Genomic DNA, 21,496 nt, shown 5'->3' with positions numbered 1-21,496 from the left:
ATATATTTCAGCTAATTTGCAAATAATATATTATTAGGAAATAAGAGAAATTAATTAAGTACCTTAGCGATATTGGAGTGTTGAAGATTGCACCAAGCAGAAACTTCTTGCATGAATACCTCTTCCATCAATTGCTTTTTTTCTATTGAATTCTTCTTTTCATCTCCCAAATCAAATACTTTAACTGAAATTCATCGAAATAATGTGTATTAATTAAAACTTACCAAATTTTTTACTACAGTCATTCTAACCACAATATTCAAGAAACATTGCCCTAATACATATTACTATATTCATTCTAGTTAACAATAATATTCAAGAAACGTAACCCCAATATAGTTTTAGTATAGTCACTCTAACAACAATTTTCGAAAAACACAACCCTAATGTAGTAAACTATAGTCATTCTAACAATGATATTCAAGAAACGTAACACTAAATATAGTTTTACTATAGTCCTCTAACAACAATATTCAAGAAACGTAACCCTAATATAATACTTAATTACTATAGTCATTCTAACAATAATATTCAAGAAACGTAATCTTAATATAGTAAAATAACTTGACAAACAAAGTAGGAAGTACATGCATAAACATTAATGAAAAATTAGTAAATAATTATACCTGCAACTTGTTTTCCGTTGTAAAGGCCTTTATAAACTACCCCAAAACCTCCAAGGCCAATTATTTTTTTGACAGTAAGTTTTGAAGCATCAAGTTCCCATTCTTGTTTCTTCATGTTAGCAGCTTCCACACACCAAATTTTATTCATTATAGTATTGCTTGATCTAGCTAGTATTGATTACTTTTTTTAAACAAATTTTAGTATTGATTACTCTCACAAAAATTTTGTTCATCGGCGGAAGGGACGTATATATAGTATTACTATAATTTGTTTCCTATTAGGAAATGGATTATTAATTACTATAATTTGTTTCCTATTAGAAAGGGATTACTAATTACTATAAACGCTTTGGTTTGAATTCAAATTATGATAGGATTAGTTAGTTGTGATAAGTTATCAAGTTATGATGAATAAGTTATGCTAAGATTATTTTTTAATTGAGTGTTCGAAGAACAATTTATTTGTTTACAAAAATATCCTTCACGAATGTGAAAAGTGATGTATAAAAAGGGTTTAAAGGGATATTTTTGTCATTTATTTATTTTATTCCGAAATTACTATACTACCCAAGGGAAGGGATAACTTATCCCGATACTAATTATTAATTTCGAGATAAGTTATCCTAAACTTGCCAACCAAATAACAAATTAAGTGGCACTATAATTTAATCTGAGGACTATTTAATGTTATTAGCTTCTAGAAACTTCTATAAGAATTTCCTAATAAACATCTATAGAATGTATAAAAGCAAATCAAAGAGTGGTTCTGAGGACTATTCGACGTTATTAGCTTCTAGAAACTTCTATAAGAATTTCCTAATAAACATTTACAGAATGCATAAAAGAAAATCAAAGAGTGGCTTGATAAAATTGTTCTTTTAAAAAAAAAAAGGGATACATATATTTTTCTGTGGAAAGTAAAAATTAGAAAAATCATACTTATAATATAATGTATGACTTGTGCCTTATGACTATCATGACTCAAAATTACGAGTCGTGATGCACACCTACCACTAACTCAATAGATGAATTGTTGACTTGATAGTAGTTTTACCCCGTAATCTACTTTTTTGTAGGTTTATTATTCAAATTATGGATGTGTGACATTGTGTAACGACGGAGAACAATATAATCTATCCAACTATTGTATTCATTAAAACAATACAATACGACACAATGCAATACCATACGATACAATAAAACGATACATAACAACCATCCAAACAAAGTGTAAAGTTCTCACACCACATGTATGCATGGACCAACAAACAACTTACACAATAGAGACACAAACATACCAGGTTGGTTCGGGTTTTTCAAATATCAAACCAAACCATTTGTGTAAAAAAATTTAATTTATAAACCAAACCAAACTAATAAAATTCGATTTTTTTGGGGTTTTTCATCCTCTGGTTGGTTCGGGTTTTTCAAATACCAAACCAAACCATTGCAAATTTATAAATCAAACCAAACTAATAAACCTCGGATTTTTTTCAGATTTTTGGATTTTTCGGTAAAGTTTGCATACAAACATATAATTAACTTGTGCTCCAAATATTTCTTTAGTCCAACCAAAATACAATTATTTAAGGTGTTTCTTAAGAAAATAACACAAAATATGAGATGAGTACTGATGACACTAAAATATTCAATAAAAAATAATAATGAAATCATCAAATAAAATAAATATTGCAAAGTCATAATGAAAATGATCATAATTTAAAATTACTAAGTCATGCTAAAATAAGTTTAACAAGTATTAGTTACATTACTAAATATTTAAGGAAAATTAAAATTAGATTATGTATTTTAATTGTCTAAACCAATGCAAAAACTAAAGAACAAATATTCAATATTATTGTCATTCTTAGTGTTGCATTGATTTTCTTTTTGCATTAGTATTAATTTGATTTTGATTTAAGTTTTATTATAATTATCAACATCTATGAACTATAATTTTTATTGGACCATTCCGAATTCTAAGTTTTAAACTTGAAATAATATATTATAATAAAAATTATGAAATAGTATTAGAAATATTTTAAAATTATATCAAAGTAAATATTTTTATGTATAAAATAAAATTTTAAAATTACATATATAATGTCGGGTTGGTTTGGTCTTGGGTTTTTTTTTTTAGTTAAAACCAAACCAACCCAAATATAGTCGGATTTTTTTTCCCAATACCAAACCAAGTCAAACCAAACCACTAGTCGGGTTTTTTTTCGGTTTGACTCGATTTGCAATTTGATTCGGTTTTCGGTTCGATTTTGTACACCCCTTAATTACTCAAAATAGTCATGGCAACTAATCAAATAAATTATTTTGAACCTCATGCAAATCTTCCTTCTCAACCAATCCATCTTGATAACATCAATTTTAGGCAAAATTATATATAAAAAAATTCAACTCTTTTAATTTATATTGTTAAATATGTTAGCCGCATCAAAGTTCTTCCCTCTTTTTTTTCCAGAATATCATACATGTATTTGGAAAGCTGTAATAATACACGAAGAGCGAGCAAAAATCATATACATATAGTACTATACTCAAATATCCAAAGCTTATTTACTGAATTAAAACAATATAAGCAATATATGTATTTGAAAAAGAATCAAACTCTTTTTACTTAGTTAGTAATATTTATTTGATTCAATTCAGATGAAAAAGTTTCTTTCTAATATATTTATATACTTCAAAATTTCATATTCAAAACTTACTGTTAATTATTTGGATATAATCTTCAAATACAAATTAATAAATAAAATTTAAATAGCCTAAAGAAAAAGGTACATATATAGAAGTGCAATATATTTTGTCAAGGATATGGGACAAACAAATGGTTGTTTCTTGGTTGCTGAAATTTTGAGCGGAAATATGACGTTGTCATTCGACACAACTGAATTAAAGGTATGTACTAAATTATCTTGGTGTTATTTTTCTTTTATGTGTAATTGTTAATTGTTGCATCTTTGTATATTGTTAAGTGCTTAGGTAGTTAATTAGTACTTCCATCTTTAGTATTCTTTCAGCAATTTTTGAATAAACAAGTTAGCCATTCAATTTCGTTTCAAGTTCGACAATTTGTGTTGAATATATTACTTTTTATTGTCTATGAAGGAAGTAGTATCTCATTCGGAAAATCTTCGAAGCAACATTCAACCACTTTATATCAAGCACATGACTTTGGAAGTACTCTCTTTGCTCGGATATGAATCTTTGACTGATGAATTGTTTAGTGACTTTCATTCGCGGACTATTCGAAAAGATTTAAATATATCCCTTATTCACCTATTGAGCTAAAAATACCCCTTAATTCACCTTTTTGGTCCAAGAGTATTTTTTGTCCTTTTCTAAATAATTAATGAAAAAGTGAATACAAAGGGCTAGTAAAGAGACAAAAATAAAAATAAAAATTAAAGCTATAAAACTTACAACTAGAAAAAAAATTACAAATATATGATCTTGAATAGAGATGTGATTTTAAAAAATATATGTACAACAAAAACATGATCTATCAAATTAGTATTCTCTCTTAAGTTGATAATATGATTAAGAAATTAAAAGTGTGTTTTCTGTAATAGTTTAAATTTTAAGATAATCATATCACACCATTCAACACAATATCAGAGTAAACAAAGATCTTGAGATTAAATCTTATTACCACTCTCATTCGCAAAAGAATTTTCACGTGTTTGACCCTCCTAAAAAAAGAATCAGGTGAGATGATCACACAATTCAAACAACTTGATATGTAAATTTTGTTTCAAAAAATTTAAAAATTTCTTACCTGAATTCATAATCAAAATTAAACTGTTTGACACTCGAAATTCAAACTGTGCCACATAAATTAGTACAAAGTAATTGTAAGGAGGAACAACACAAAATGAGATGCCGGCAATTATTTTAAAAAAGAAAAGGATCACAACGTACAGAATGTCAGAATCATAGCAAAAGAACAATGGATAGAATTAGAATTAGATATAGAATTGAGTCAAAATCTTTTTGATATGAAGGTTTTACCTTTTCATTATATTTACTTATTTTACACAATACAAATATTGATGAAAAAAACTTTAGATACGAAACAATAAATTTATTACTTTTAGGAAAAAAAAGAACTCTAAGAACCATTCAAACTAATTTTACAAAGTTGTCAAGAAAAAACAATTTCCATGCCGGCATTTCTTGTTTTCTACAAACAAAAAGATATATGTAACGAAAACCTTCGAATCGAGCACATCAACAAAATTAGTTCCTACTCATTTCGCAAACTCGAAATGAGAATTTTTTTTATTCTCCCTTGCTAATATTATTTCTTTAATAATCATTGCTTCATCTGCTCCTCCTGTTTCTGCTCATTTTTACAATAACGTTTCGACAATTCCTCGTTCTTTAATTCCTAGTAATTCTACCTGGAACCATTTCAACAACTACTTGGGTTGCCGCGTTGGCCAAAAATTCAAAGGGTTAGCTAAAATCAAACAGTATTTTCAACATTTTGGGTATATTGATAATTCATTGAGCAATGACTTCACAGATGAATTTGATCAACTTCTTTTTTCAGCTCTCAAAACTTATCAATTAAACTTTAATCTTAACATCACCGGAGAATTCGACATACTCACTCTTCAACATATGGTAAAACCAAGATGCGGAAATCCAGATATAGTAAATGGCACTACTCATATGAACTCAGGCAAGTCTCCAACGGATCATACGGTGGCTCATTTCTCGTTTTTCGAAGGCCAGCCACGTTGGCCTTCGAGTAAGAGTAAATTAAAGTATGCATTTCTACTGGAGAATCAGTTGACGGATTCTGTTAAGGCGGTTTTTAGGAGGGCGTTTGATAAATGGTCAAAAGTAACTCCGTTAACTTTTAAAGAGACGGATTCTTATAGATTGACAGATATTCGGATCGGGTTTTTTGTCAGAGACCATGGAGATGATAACCCGTTTGATGGGCCCATGAAGATTTTGGCTCACGCGTTTGCACCGCCTACGAGGTTTTTCCACTTAGACGGCGAGGAGAATTGGGTGGTTGACAGCGAGTATTTGAAAGAAGGGATGGTGGATCTTGAATCGGTTGTTGTTCATGAAATCGGACATTTATTGGGTTTGGATCATTCGTCGGAAAAAGAAGCGGTTATGTTTCCGACACTTGAAGATGAAGCGAGGAAAGTGGAGTTGTGAAGAGATGATATTGAAGGAGTACAAATGTTATACGGGTCAAACCCAAATTATAATGGGTCAAGTACCTCTTACAATCACCGTCAAGAGAATGATATAAGTGGATATTCCACTTTTGGTTCATTGTGCCCACATTGGTGCTATCAATTTTTCTATAGTTAGTGTGTATTATTATCTTAATCGTATGATTTGATTATTTTTGTAATATTTTGTGGAGACACCTAATTTGCTTGAAAATTGATGATTTCGAAATTTTGATCCTCGGTTTATGTATGCGCAAGTTTTGGCTATGTAGCATGTAGGTTTAAAAGTTCTAGATCACCCACCTTCAAGACTATTTTTGTACGATTATGTTTAGCTAAGTTGACTCTGAATCAATGTCTAATTAAGAGAGCGGATATACAAATGTATGGTTTGGGTTTAATTTGAATAAAATTTCCGCGAGCTTAGGCTGATCGAACCATAAGAGCGGCTACCCTCCAATATACGTTTGGTCCAGTTTTTTTTTTTTGGTAACATTGTAAAATTACCATTGACAACCAAGAACAAATACACGCTTAGAGCACCTCGTCCATCACCAATAGTGATGATCCTCAGGCCTGAGAAAAACAAAACAGATAACTAATTACAAAAAATTTCCAAAAATTCCTACTCCTTTGAGCACTTTTTGAACACTTAAAAAACTCTATCTTGTTTACAATTTCCAGTTTGATTAGCTTCATAACTCCACTTCTTTGTACAACACCTTTGTATACTCTCCAATTCCTCGCCCTCCATGTGTGATATATTAATTCTCCCATAATAGCCGCCATTAGTTCCTTCTTGAATTTCTTCCAATGCCTTCTCATGATCATCTCCATAACCTGTTTGATTTCCCCAGTTGGAAGAGTAACACCAACCCATTGGAGTACTTCATCTCCTGCTAATTTGAGCCAGAGGCAATCCTTGACATCATGCGTGCGTATCACACAAGCAGCATGACATATCTTCAACAAATATATTCATATGTGCTAACCTTCCTTTCGTTAGAAGTCTTTGATGCACAACAAGCCATATAATAAATCTATGCTTGGGAGGAGAGACTCTATTCCAAACAAGCTCAGCAATATCACATTTCATTTGATCCCCAGCTAATGCCATGTAGCTCCTAGATATAGAATAAGTGCCTTTTGCAGTGAGGTTGTAGCAGCCTTATTCATACCACTCTCTCATTCTGTCTTTCAGTGAATTCAATTTTCTCTAATACCAGCTACTATCCAAGGGGGACTTGTGATTCCAGATATTGATATAGAATAAGTCCCGTTTGGTCCAGTCACCAGTGCATTCTTAATCTAATTACACCTGTTAATTTTTATATCTAAGGGTCATTACATGTTTATTCAAAATAACTCCTAAGCCATTGTTAAACTGATTAAGAGTTCTGAATCAAATCAATATAGCAAGATATAGTGTGGGAATTTATTTTTGGTTGGAAAAATATTGTTGGGAATTTCCTTCAGGCAGAAAAACGAACAATGAATTGTTGGGAAACGATGTCGAAAAAGATAATTGTTGGGACGAGTTGCTACAACAATTTATAAAACAATGTCGTACTCTCTCCATCCCAAATACTTGTCATATTTCATTTTTTAAAAGTCAATTTGATTAATTTTTGGAGAATATACTTTAAAATTAGAATTTATATATTCTCCGCTATACAAAAAGTACTATAAATTGTAATTTTTATCTCTTTTCTGGATACTTAATTATGAAAGAAACCAAACCCATCTTCCTCACCCCCAAAATCTCGCCTATAATCTTTCCCACTACCAAATCAGTTACCGCTTTCAAATCAATTGGATTTTCAAACGATTCAACAATCCCAAAGTTCAAAATAGGTATTATCTTCTTCTTCATTTTTCTTTCAAAATCAATTTTTTGTTTCAATCGATTTTGGATTATTTGTCACAATGGATCATCCGTCTTTTAATATTGAAAATTTTCAATTAATAACACCTAACAATGAACAAATTTTTGAATCTGAACACCCCAACTTGACTGAACAGAGGTCTAAAAGCTTGCATGCAACGACATTAATGGCGAATCGAACTTCTACCAAGAGAAAATCGAAAACGGAAGTGGGTCATCATCTAAAGCAAAGGATGCAAAAATTAATAAGAAAAGGGGTAGAAGGGTTGCCCCTCCCATTTCCCGACCAACACTACCCATGATATGTCTTTCTTTTGCTTTTAATGTTAGACATTGTTGAAAAATAAACGTATATTGTGTATATTGTAATCTGTAGTTTTAACCTAGAAACACTGATTGTTTGGGTTTGAGTTTAACTTTTAAATTTGTAGATGAAAGATATGATTGTTTTTATTTAAAAATATGTTTTAGACTGGTTTAAGAGTCGCCACTTAATTTTTAAAGTAAAATTAAGAAAACTATTCATTTCCACAAGACTAAAGGGGTTTGAGGGTTCATATTAGTGTTCTAGGAAGGGTTTAAAAGCACCTAAAACACCCGCTAATGCGGTTATCCGACGATTAATTATTTGGCTAAAAATACTTTAACTTAATTTGAATAACATGATTGAACTATTTTATAGTTGAGACGGTTTAAAAGGGGAAAAGGGAAATATTGACCTATGATCTAAGTAAGATAATTCTCGAAATTTATTCTTTTAAGTCTTTTGAAAAGATGATCGATTTAGTTAAATTGTTAAGACGAAATAAGCGTCTCCCGGGGATTTGAACTTTTCGACCCTAAGATTAACGACAAATACTAACAAGCTAAACAACCACGGTAAAGTAAAGCGGGAAAGAAGGTTGGGCCCAAATCTGATTTCTGTCCGCCTGGACCAGCATTTAGGCCCACTTTCATTTTGGGCCTTTGGCCCATTTGAATCACATACCTGACCTAAACTAACATGAAAAGAAATATACTTTATCTTTGGGCCTTAGGCCCAATTATTTTACCCGTCCTAGACTTCTAACAATAATAAGAATAACGACTAAATGGGCATAGGCCCAATAATAACAAAATACAATCATTTTTTATATAAAGAGTGGGCCTTTGATCCAATCTTTTCAATTCTCCTCCAGTTTCGCATTCTTCCAACTTCGGAACTTGTTCGTCGTTTTTGATGGCTAGCTGACTCGATAAAGAAATTAGAGCCTTTACGGCTCTCTCGAAATGCAAAGGAAGGAGTGAGTTCTTGGCGAACTCGAGCAAATTTTACATACAAAAAAAGAAGAAAGAAAATTATATTAACATAGGATAAAATATTCTCACATTTCTATATAAAAAAAAAGGGTAAGATGATTGACAAATTAGCACAACAAATCACTTATCCAATAGATTATGGAACTACTTAATCAACCCAAATAATTTTAACAATTGCTCCTTATTAGCCGCAGTAAGAGGCAATAGCGGACATTGTTTAAATGTACATTTACACACCATTAACTCCTCTAAAAGAGCAAAATTATACTATATGCATTAATCAATCGAGGAAATCAAAACTAAAATGCAAACCAGAACTGTAAGCATAAATGACATGCAAATTATGAACAAATTCCTCTTTTAGCCTCTGTCAATTTCCAGTTTTCAAGTATATTATTAGATTGACATGTAATCAAGTGAACTGTTAAGAATGTTCACACAATATGAACCAACAAAGCCACGGGGAATCAATATTGGAATTAAAGATTCCTCATGTCACACAATGAAAGATTAACAACGAAAGAGATCACGCTCCAAATAACCTTAACAACTAAAATTCAAATATGGAAAATAAAGAGAAAAACTCAGATTTTTATATCGACTCAACTTGCTAACATAAGCATTTTCGACTAGAATTTGCGCAATATGGAAACGTAAACTTGATTCATACGACGCATGCTGGACGATAGGATAACCACGAGCAAAAAATAAAATAGAGCAGCCAGCTAATGCATTCCACACACAGTAACTGATGCAACATACTACTTCATATTAGCTAATTTCCAAAATTTGCTTTTCCTTAGAAAGAAGACTAGATACTAACTTTAACAAAATAAGGGAGAACAAAGGCATGCCGGCTCATGACATTCGAGCTAATAGAACTCAAGAGGAGATAATAAAGTACCCTGAAGATAAACAACATCGAAGCAATGAACCTAGGCGCGAATAAGCGACATCGAAGACGATACTCATTAGTAGGCAATGAAATAACCAAAGTAGCACAATTAAGGCGTATAGATATGTCAAGAACTCAATAACCATCAACAGCAACACCAACCTTTTGGAATACCAAAGAGAAACACCATTTTTAGAAAATATAAAAGATGAGAAGATCGAAAGGTGTTACCTTTTTCGGTGCAGCGAAATGGGGACAGTGCGAGCAGAACCACGATCCTCCAACCAGAAGACTTCGAATGTGAAAGAAACCAGGGCGAAATCTCAAATCCCGAACGAAACTTGAAATAACCAAAGGCGAAACGGAATAGAAACGTGGTACTTCAATTGAGACTAAAATATCCTCTGCCTTGAGTATATTACTATATAATTTTTAGCTAATTTGTGTTTAAGCTATTCTCTGTATCTTGACTCTAAAAAATTTCTAACCTCCCCCCAATACTGAAACGAAAAAGGAATATATAGAAGGAGATTAGGGTTGATGAATTAGGGGGGAAAAACGGGTGAATCCGAATTCGAGGCCTATTTTTCGAATTCAAAACTCCCATTTCTTTCACCATTTTAGGGGAACACTCTTTTTCTGAAACTTCAACCCCATTCCGGAAGAGGAAAAGGAGACGGACGGACATGATCAACTTATCGTCCTTGAGGAGCTACGTGGCTCGATCCAAGGCTATAAGGACGAAATTACAGATACTTTTGTTGCTGAAATCGTACTGGAGAGGGAAAAGAAGAAGGCGACAACGAATACACGTCTTTGCTCTCAAACCGTGTAGTTTTCGTCTCCTTGTGAATGTTAGCGGAGAGAAATTGTTGGTGCCGTTTGAAATTGCCATGTATTTTGACGTTGCAATGATGTTGCTGCCGGCACGCTGTATTGCTTCCTCTGTTTGCCCACGTTGCTGGGTTTCTTTTTAGAATAGAATTGGGCTGGGTCGGGAGTATTAAAGGTGGGTTGAATTGTCGGTTTAGTGTTGTTGCTTGTAAGTTGTTATAATTGTATGTTGTATGTCGGTGGGCTGGGAATGATTGTATGTATTGTATGTTGTATTGTGCTGACAATTAGGAGTGGAAAAATGGGTTCTTGGTGGGCTGTGTCAGTTCGATTAATTAGCTGGGAATTAATGGAAATTAATGGAATGGGAATTGGGAAAAGATGAGATGGGGTGTTGGTCATGCAACATAGAAGGCCCAAAATTGGCCCTTTAATTGGTTGAGATAAATTGATAAAGAATAATTGTCCATGTAACTTTCAATCGTAACCAAATCAAATTCAATCGAAGAATTTGGTCAAAACTTTAAACGAGAAGAATTAATATAAATTAATTGACGAGCTTCTTAATTTCAACGAAATAAAATAACAAACTCAATTAAACTTAAATGACTCAAAATTAAAACCATAATTTAAACTAAACTAATTTAATAAAATACTTACTAAAATTAGAATCTTTTTGAGATGATTTTCGCAATATTTATAAAATATAATAATTGTATAAAAACATATATATTAATTAGAAATCATAAAATGACTAAAATTACCTAAAAGTGACTTGAAATATATTTGAATTTTTTTATAAAATTAATTATTTCAAATTGTTTGAAATTAATGAAGCTCAAAAATTAATTTCTATCGTGGATGTCCAGAATTGGGTGTCAACAATGGTTGAAAAATATAGTTTTATTGTATATATTGAAATCTGGAGTTTCTTACCAGAAACACTGATGTTTTATCTGATGTTGATATTGAGTATAAATTTTACATTTTTTGATGAAACACATTGTTGAAAAATAAAGTATCTTGGTATATACTGAAATGTTGAGTTTCTACCCAGAAACACTGATATTTTATCAATTGTTGGTATTAAGGTTTCATTGCTGAAATAAAGTATCTGTTACTGGTGATTCATATACGTAGATGATACAAAAATAAGTAAGTTTTCGTTTTATATTATTTCTATACTATTATTTTGTATTAGCTTATTCTTATGTTCTATAATCATTCTCATAGGAAACCTTCAGAGGATAAATATCGATAGCAAAGCATATTCGAATAAGTAAGTTTTCGTTTTATATAATTTCTATACTATTATTTTGTATCAGTTTATTCTTATGTTGCTATAATCATTCTCATAGGAAACCTTCAGAGGATAAATATTGAGGCAAAAATGCTCTATTTGGCTTTGATTATATGGATTTTGTTGTCGCATTTCCTTTGGACAAGAACTAATTTTATACTATGTCACAACCAAAAAAATGTTGGACTGATCAGGTACAATATACAATACAATTATGTATACGATACACAATTAACATGCGTAACTCAAAAAAAACAGACTACTAATTGTGTTGTATAATTGTTACATGTATCATATACTTTTTATCATATATTGTTGTTTTGTGTATTTTGTTCTTTTTTTCTTTAATTTTGCAGCACATAGATGTAATTTTTTACTATCTACGCAAGAAGTCAAAACTAAGAAGCATGGATCAATACAAATCCACTACATGCAACTGTTTGTTCAATACCTATATCAAAAATGTGTACAAAAGGTACTATTACAGTCCTGCGGATGATACTCTCAGTACACATCAACATATTGCCCAAGCTGATATTGTATCTGTATATGAAAGGTCCATTAAATACGTCATCAATCGTTTTTCTGTCCTTGCTGCTTTACCATGACATCTGGTAAATGAGGTAAATATTCCGATCAACTGTGACGAAGAATTTCATTGGGTGTTGGTTGTGGTTGTTTTAAGGAACCGGTTAATCCGAGTTTATGACTCAAATTTGGGATCAAGGAACAAAAGTCAATATGATGAGATAAAACAGTTGTCTATCATCCTGCCTAACTACCTTCACGATAGTGGATTCTTTGATAAAACCGACATAATTGATTGGGCAACATTGGATGCATACAAAGACAACAAAATCGGTGAATTACTGGGTCCACAACATCCGTTTAAGGTGGAATTTGGTCGAGGCATTATGCAACAAAGAGCGATAGTCTGTCAGTATTTAATCCACCCAGCTTTATTTACACATTTCATTCAATTTATAATGTATCTTCTTTCTGTTTGCAGCGACTGTAGAACATATGTAGCTGCTTCTGCTGAATTTCTGAGTGACGAAATCAAGGTCCCATCGATTCCTTTTCGAACAGAATATCTTCGCTGAAGATATGCAGCACTGTTATGGAAATATGATACCAACAAGGCCAATGCCGGATACGTTAGCGAGAATGATGATCCTATAAGGCTAAAGGCTGCTTCCATTCTATTGACAGATGATGAATTGATTAATATAGAGGAATTGTTTATTGACTGACTTACCGTAAAGATGTGAAGTTTTATTTTTTTGAAGATACATTAAGTATTTTGTAGTATTCCTCTCCAAGTCTACATTATATTTTTAAGTAATTAATTATTCTATTTTTGAAGAGTTTTTATTTCCACATTTTTTATGTCGCTTCTAAATTAGTTTTCACTGCATTTTAATACCTTATTAATTTTTCTATATTATAAGTATTATAGATGTCAATGCAGATTTTACTACAGTGAATCCGATACAGAATTTTATCACCCATATTAAGTATATGATACAAAATTATGTATCTTAAAATGACATAATTTTATTATTCACACAACACTGTATAATTTATATTTTATAAGATGATACTAAATATTTTTTACTTACATAAATATTAGGTATATGATACATAGGTGCCTAAAACATTTCAAATTGATACGATTTTATAATTTCATGACAAAGTTTCAAAGATATCAAGTATCATATACACAAACTTTATACTAAAATCACTCTAACTTTTTAAAAGCTTATACTTAATTTCCAGAAAACTATTTTGTGCATGAAAACTCAAATTCCGTCAACAAATATCGAAATTTTATGTATAGGATATATAATATTGGTAAAAAATACAACTTCTGATACTCTATTATTAGTAGATACAAAATTTAGAAGAATATATTATGTATATGATATATAATTGATTCAAATGATACCTTTTTTAAATGTTGTGTCTATTAACTTTGGCACACATCATAACTATTTGGCACTATTAGTCTATGTAAAAATTATATAAAGCACATTGTATACCAATCTAATTTTTATAATAAATTGACAATCACATAATGTTGCCAGATAGCAAAACATAACATTATTCATTTATTGCATCATAAAATAGTAACCTAAAAGTACTTCCTAAAGTATCAAATTTGAGAATTATTAGACATGAATCATAAAAGTACTTCTAAAAAGCAATCATTAAGAATCTCTGGGAAGAAAGTACATGCTCTTATATTGTGACCTTCCTGTCCACATTGTCCACAACAGTTTGTGTTTGTGGTAATCTTTTCATCTGGATTTTTCTTCCTCTTTTTTCTTGGCCTTCCAGGCATTTTTTTGTATCTTGGTGGCAAGACTACTTCTTCCAAACAGATTCTGGAGTTATCCATCACTTTTGTCTGGCATTGGTTCTATCGGAAGTGCATACGTGTTTGTTAATGCATCATGTTTATAGTAATCAGAGCAGTAAGGGTGTACATCTTTAATATTCTTCTTCTTCTTCTTCAAAACAGCCATTGCGTGCGCACAAGGTATCTCATCATATTGAAATCTACCACATGAACAAGTTTTTCTATCAAGATATACAATGTATCTTATCGCACCTTCATACACTGCAAAGATATATTCAGAAGATGCAACTACCTGCAAATATTTAAAAATTACAGATACATCAAATGAATTTTTAATTGGTATACTTAAAAATATAACGAGAAGTAAAGCTAAAAATATAATAATTGATAATACAAATATGTACCTTCATTTTCACACATTTGGACGCGTTTAAAATCAATATTTTTTCAAATCTTCTCTCTAATGTATCCTTTGTATAAGATGCTATTTCTCGATTTTTGCAATTGCAAGTACCGAACAGAATTCTAACTTCTTCTAGAAAGTCTATAATAGGTAATTGCCGTGCATCAACAAGACAACCATTGATACATTCCGCTATGTTCGAAGTCATCATCCTCCCCCTGTTCACAGTTGCATGAGATCTAGCCCACCTTTCATACCCAGCATCTTGAAGATACTTCTTAACTCTGCCATTTATTTTTTCCACTTTAGCCATTAATTTTTCAAAATCATCTTTCCGATAAGCCTTTGCCATCGAATAGAAAATATCACTTAGTATGGTTCTGCTTCTCTTGTAGTATGTACACACATTTTTCCAGAGGTTTCATATGCATGCGAAATGAGGAATATTTGGATAAACAATACTTACACTCTTCAATATGCTTTCATTTCGATCTGATACAACACACATTTGTTCTCTATCACCAAATACATTTTTGAAGTGTTGGAAGAACCATGTCCATGAACAATCATTTTTCGTGTCTACAATTCCATAAGCTAACGGCAATATACAACCTTTAGATTGAAACACATAGCATTACGATTCTTTATACATGATTGTTCCAGGATGTTATATTACTATCTTGAAAAATCAAATTAATAAACAACATGTCATACCTGCCCCATCGAGTGTACTTGCCGATACAAATGTCCTCGATAAGATCTGCTAAGATGTGAAGCATCAACAACAACAACAAGCCTATAGAACTCAAACCCTCTTTTCATTGACCTTAATGATATGAAGAGATACATAAACTCATTTTTTTCCGACTTGTGCATACATATATATGAATTTGGATACACAATGTTCAGCATATATATGTATTTTGGCATCTGTTTGTATCCGTCTGCAGGTTTACCCCTAATCATCTCCAATACACGTTCTTTTCCACGCCATGCTTGTTGGTAAGAAATTTCAACTCCATATAGTGCCCTAACATCCTCAATTATATCGTTTTGAGTATGTTTTCTTTTATGATTCACTAACTTTGGAGCTGTCACACCACTAAGAAACCCAACAGTAGCTTGTACCTTACTTAATACCCTACCCCTCAATGGACAGGTATGTTCACTATTGAAGTATCTCACTTTTAATATGTCTGTATTGTTCTTAAAGGACGCCTTCAATTCCCAACAACAAGCATCTGAATGACATACTAATACGTAGCTACAATTATAAGATATATAGTTGTTATTTTATTAGGTTTAATGTATCAATTCATAATATTATAAATAAAATAACAGTACAACATACATTATTACAAAGACTTTTAGTTAAATTGTAATCTATACACAGTTCAACGACGACTCATTTTATATATTTGATATACAAATCAGATAACACATTCAAAATTCAATTATTAACATTATTTCAATAATCCTTCTTAAGTATTAAAGTATCAAGCATAAGTAACTCAAAACCCTTATGATACCTAACAACTACAATTGCACCATACACACGTTATTTATGTATCATGATCAACATGATATCAAATAAATCTTAAAACATCAAGAATTTTATAAGATTGGAGCATCACATACCTTTTGCTATCAGATCTCTTAACTCCAAAATTGAAGCTATGCTTAATTTTATATTTTTCCATAACAGTCATTAGAGTTGCCTTATCCTTGTACAATTGCTTCACTTCCACATTAAAAACATTTGTATCTGATATATAATTTTCCACCACCATTTCTGGTATATAATAAGAATCACAATTTTTTGATTCAACAATGCTTAAAGCCTTTGTGTCCCTTTTTCCACCTTCAACACACACAATTGCACCAGTTGTTGCATCAAAATTATGTATATCTTCATCACTTCTATCTGATGTATCAATGCATAGTGGATACATACCAAATTCTACCTCATGTTTTTCACTTCTATGTACAATTTCACCCCCATATCATTCCGAATACACAATGGAAATGAATTACCTTTTACAATGTATCTGAACTCCATTTTTTTTATTCATCAACGTTCAATTCTGCTGCAATTGCTGATTTGAGATTAACGAACGAAATATTTTCCCCAATCACTATGCCATCAATTTTGTATTACTCGTACCTAACATCACTTTCCCATATACCTGAATGCCTTAACAAAATGGAAATATTCATTACAAATCTTCCCCAAAAAAAGCGTTGGAATTTCCAGAGCTTTTCCTAAAACAAGAAATAAAAATTTCAAAATTTGAAATTTGAAATTTTAGTTCAGTAGTGTTTTAAGATTGAACGATTTGCAGATGCAATAAACGTATGTGTGAATTGTGGCAGTTAATTTTTAAATCCCTTACTTAACGCATAAAACTGTTAAAATCCCTTTTTTAACGCACTGACCTGATAATTACAGCTTCTTAATTAGTATCCGACCGCGTATTAAAGTATCCGCAACAAAAAAAGAAGAAGGAAATTTTGTAATTTATGAAATAATAGAGACCGGAAGTAATTTCTTTATTATACTATGTGCTTTATATAATTTTTACTAAATTTTGTACGCAGCCTGGCCCAATAAAGAGACCTAACCCATTAAAGGAAATAAACAAAACAAAATAAAAGAAAAGCTGAAGAGAAAAGGAAATATTAAGAAGTGTGAAGTTGTTGAGAAACAACACTACCCTAAAAATGTCATTAGAGGAAGATGAAGAGGCGGCGACAACAATCGTCATCATCTTCGGCCAATTCAACTCCTCCACAATGCTCTGCTACCTCAAAGAAACAAAGAATCTCACCTTGAACAGGTCGTAGATATAAGCTTCATGAGGCGATGCTGTTTCAGCTTCATCTTCCAAGCTAAGTATTTTTATCCTTACTGAACCTTCATCTTCATTGTCATGAAATACTTAGATCTAGTCTTATAAGTTAACTTTCTTGCATAGATTATTACTCATGAAAATGTTTGCTGCAAAGATCGATCTTCTTGATCTCGGAAGCTTAGGATCGGGATGATACAAAAGAAACCTTAGGTAAAATTGATTTTCCATTTATCGATCTGAACTCGATGGATTAAAATTCAAAAAAAACTAATACCACAACAAAAACTCAAATCCACAAAAAGATAACTAATTTTTTTTTTGAGGTTATGTTGAGATCTGGTACTCCTCCGCCCGCCTATTTGAACAAACAAAAACGTTAGTTCATCGACCTGTTCAGTTTCCAAGCGAAACATTGGCCTGACTTACTACTGAATGGAAGGCTAAACACTTATGCAGAACCTTTAAAAGTGATAAACATTCACACCTCTGAACAGGTTTTATGAAAAGTCTGAAATATAAGTATAAATTATCATAATAATAGTTTTTAAAATATCTCAATATCAAGACTTATATGACTTGCTATCATGTCTATAAAGTCTCTACTGAACTAAGATAGATGCCGGGACAAGAACTATAACTACTTGAATAATGAATTAGAATGTCTACTAAATAATGAAATAAATAACATAACTGGAGCCCGTCGAAAGCAATGAGATCTCACCAAAAGGCTGATGGAAAAAATCTCAACGAGAGTCTGTTGTTGATCCTGAGTTCATGTATCTGCATCATTAAAAGATGCAACACAAAATGACGTTAGTACATGAAATGTGCGCTATGTAAAATAGCTCAATGAAATAATGGTTAGACTGAACATATATAAATGAGGAACAACTCGGTTGAATACTGCAAATTGGATAACTATAAAGTAACAATAATATCAAATGCTAAAATAATACTCCTTCTGTCCCAATTTAGGAGCTGCCGAAGCACCACACGATCTTATGCTACGTTGGATGCCCAGCTATGGGGTTTGGATTAATTATATAAATCTTTACCAACTCGTTGGTCAATACTTCTCCCAAATCTTTCATTCTATCTAACTATATCAATGAAAAACTCATTAATTCTCAGTCCAAAATTTAAGAAATCTGAAAGGTTTCTTATGCCTTTCCCCTCTTGCTTCAAAAGTTGAGAACATAGGACCATGATCTCAATTAGTTCTTACTAAATGTTCCACTTCCATGTGATCAAACCATCCTTGCAACCCCTGATTAGTGAGCACTCCATCCTGCCTTCCAAATATGCAATCATTCTCAACTCTATCTTTCTACCATGTAAATGGACTTCCTTTGAATTGTATTTTTGCTAAGTCACATGAAGAAATACAATTTTCAAAAGTTTAGAGTCAACCATCGGTAAACCTCCAATTTTCTCCTCCGAATTTAGAAGTACATTGGAATCCCCCCAATTAATCAGGGGTTTCCATTCTTTCTACCAGTTGATACATATCTTCGCAAAACATTATTCTTTCTTCTGCACTGCATTTTGAATATACTAAAGTGACAAAGAAATTATGGGCATGATTGTTATTCTATAACAGTAGAGTAAGTTGTTATTCAGAATCTTTGATCATTGCAGAATTAAAATCTTAATTTATATTAAAAAATCATTTTTTTTTCATTGCAAGTGGATATCCCTAGTGACATCTTCAATCTTCTTGTGTATTTGTTAATGTGCCTTGAATTGTGAAAAGTCTCTAGTAAATCAATAAAAGAAATTAAATTTATGAAAATTGTGTAGCATTTGCACCCTCTGAAAAACTTGTCGGGACTTCACAAATCTGATATTCCATATTAAAACTTTCATCTCTTATAAACTAATTTACACCTCATGGGCTGAACTCTGATTGACATATTAATATTTCATTTCCTTGCATATTCCCTCTTCTTGCACTTTTTAGAAGCCTAGGTGAGACATCTACTTTAATAGAAAGAGTATCTTGAAATTCCTCACAAATATCTGCCTCTATCATGCTACCATCTAAATCAATATCCTTTCCTTCTAAGAGATTGTGTGATTCAATATCATGCAATACTATGTTAGGATAAAAATATATGGGTTCTATCAACAACTTCATTTATTTTAACTGGTTTGAGAATGACCATGATTAGGGGTGTTCATGGTTCGGTTTGACTAGATTATTGGTCAAAATAAAACCAAACCAATTTAATCAGTTTTTGAATTATCAAAACCAAATCAAATCAAATCAAATATAATACACATTTATCAGTTTGATTTTTATCGGTTTCGGTTCGGTTTGATTCGGTTATTAGCCATGCACAAATTTTTTTTAAAAAAAAGATTCATTCAAAAGAGAGAAAAAAGACAAAAATTCATTCAAAACAAAAAATAGTTAGAACGACTAACATTACACAACTTTCAATAACTGAATTTACTGTGAATAAAGCTTCAAAGTTCACAATTTTGGCCTATAAGGAAGAGACATTGACATTCTTAGTTCCAATTTTTTTTTTATCATAAACACTTATATACATTAAATCAATAGATAAATATTCTCGTCTTGGAAGTTTTAGCTTTCATAAATAAATAATAAATAAATTTTGATGAAAATATACAGTATAAGATATTTAAAATTGCTTATAAAAATAATATATTATGCGTGTATAACAATAAAATATGTGATTATATCGCTTCGGTTAAGTTATTTCTTTGATTTTTTTGAACAAAATCAAAACCAAACCAAATATTATCGATTTTAAAAATCTAAAACCAAAACTCAAATAAAATCAATTTATTTAATCGATTTGGTTTTATTTTTTTATTTGAATCATTTTTTATCAAACCTTGATCACCTCTAATGATTATGATAAACAAAAAAGGTAAATTGATCACTTGTTCAACGTATGTGGAAAAACTATAAATGTGTTGGTCTCTCCAAACTAGTATAAATATCCACTCTTGTTGGGTTTTGTTTGGGATTTTTATAGTTGAGCTAAAATTTAAGTGTTAGACTTGAGAAAATGGTAAAGTTAAAGACTTAAGCTAATTAAAATTTAACAAAATATTTATATTTTATTTATGAATAATATATAAGTTAATATATATATATATATATATATATGATTTCTCTGTCCGATTTGGTTAATTATTTTTGTGGTGATTTTTTCAGGAAAATCAAAATCAAACCAAATAGTATCGATTTTCAAAATTTAAAACAAAAGCTAAATCAAATATCGATTTTTAATCGACTCGATTCGAATTACAATTCGATTTGATTTTAAGCAAAACCGTGAAAACCTTGTTCCTAGCTGTCTAAACATATTTACAAAATCCCAATTCACAAAATTTAATAAAGAGAATATTATCTATATAGAAATACTTTAAATGTGTTGGTCTCTCCAAATTAGTAGTATAAATATCAACTCTTGTTAAGGCTCACTAGATGGCCTATCAATACCTCTTTAGGACTAGGCACATCTCACACGAAACGCTGCTGTTAGCATTTATAAAAAAAATCAGCTATATCAAGAAAGAGAAGCTGTTAATTTGGAACTTTTGAAATTTCAGATTCACACTTTTCAATCGTGTCACTCTCAGTATCATGTGATGAATTTTTCAATATATCCCAAGCTTCCAAAAAAGCACCATTCTGGGAAGGAAGGATGCAAAACCTTTTTTTTTTTAGAGTGAGAGAGGAGAAATATTTTATATTTGTGAGTGAAAATAAGCTTAACAAGAGTGGATATTTATACTAGTTTGGAGAGACCAACATATATTTAAAGTGTTTCTCTATAGATAATTTTCTC

General features: G+C 31.2%; 2 pseudogenes; one reads left to right on the top strand and one right to left on the bottom strand.

The window, feature by feature from the left end:
* The first annotated feature begins 4,946 nt into the window (after positions 1-4,946).
* Positions 4,947-13,155, top strand: LOC125868786 (metalloendoproteinase 3-MMP-like; annotated as a pseudogene).
* A 1,079-nt stretch (positions 13,156-14,234) lies between these two features.
* LOC125868785 (uncharacterized) lies at positions 14,235-15,169 on the bottom strand (annotated as a pseudogene).
* Positions 15,170-21,496: the final 6,327 nt, after the last annotated feature.

This window comes from Solanum stenotomum, chromosome 6, assembly GCF_019186545.1.
Source record: "Solanum stenotomum isolate F172 chromosome 6, ASM1918654v1, whole genome shotgun sequence".
Taxonomy (NCBI): Eukaryota; Viridiplantae; Streptophyta; class Magnoliopsida; order Solanales; family Solanaceae; genus Solanum; species Solanum stenotomum.
Note: the sequence above shows the minus strand (reverse complement) of the source record. Positions and strands in the feature narration are given on the sequence as shown.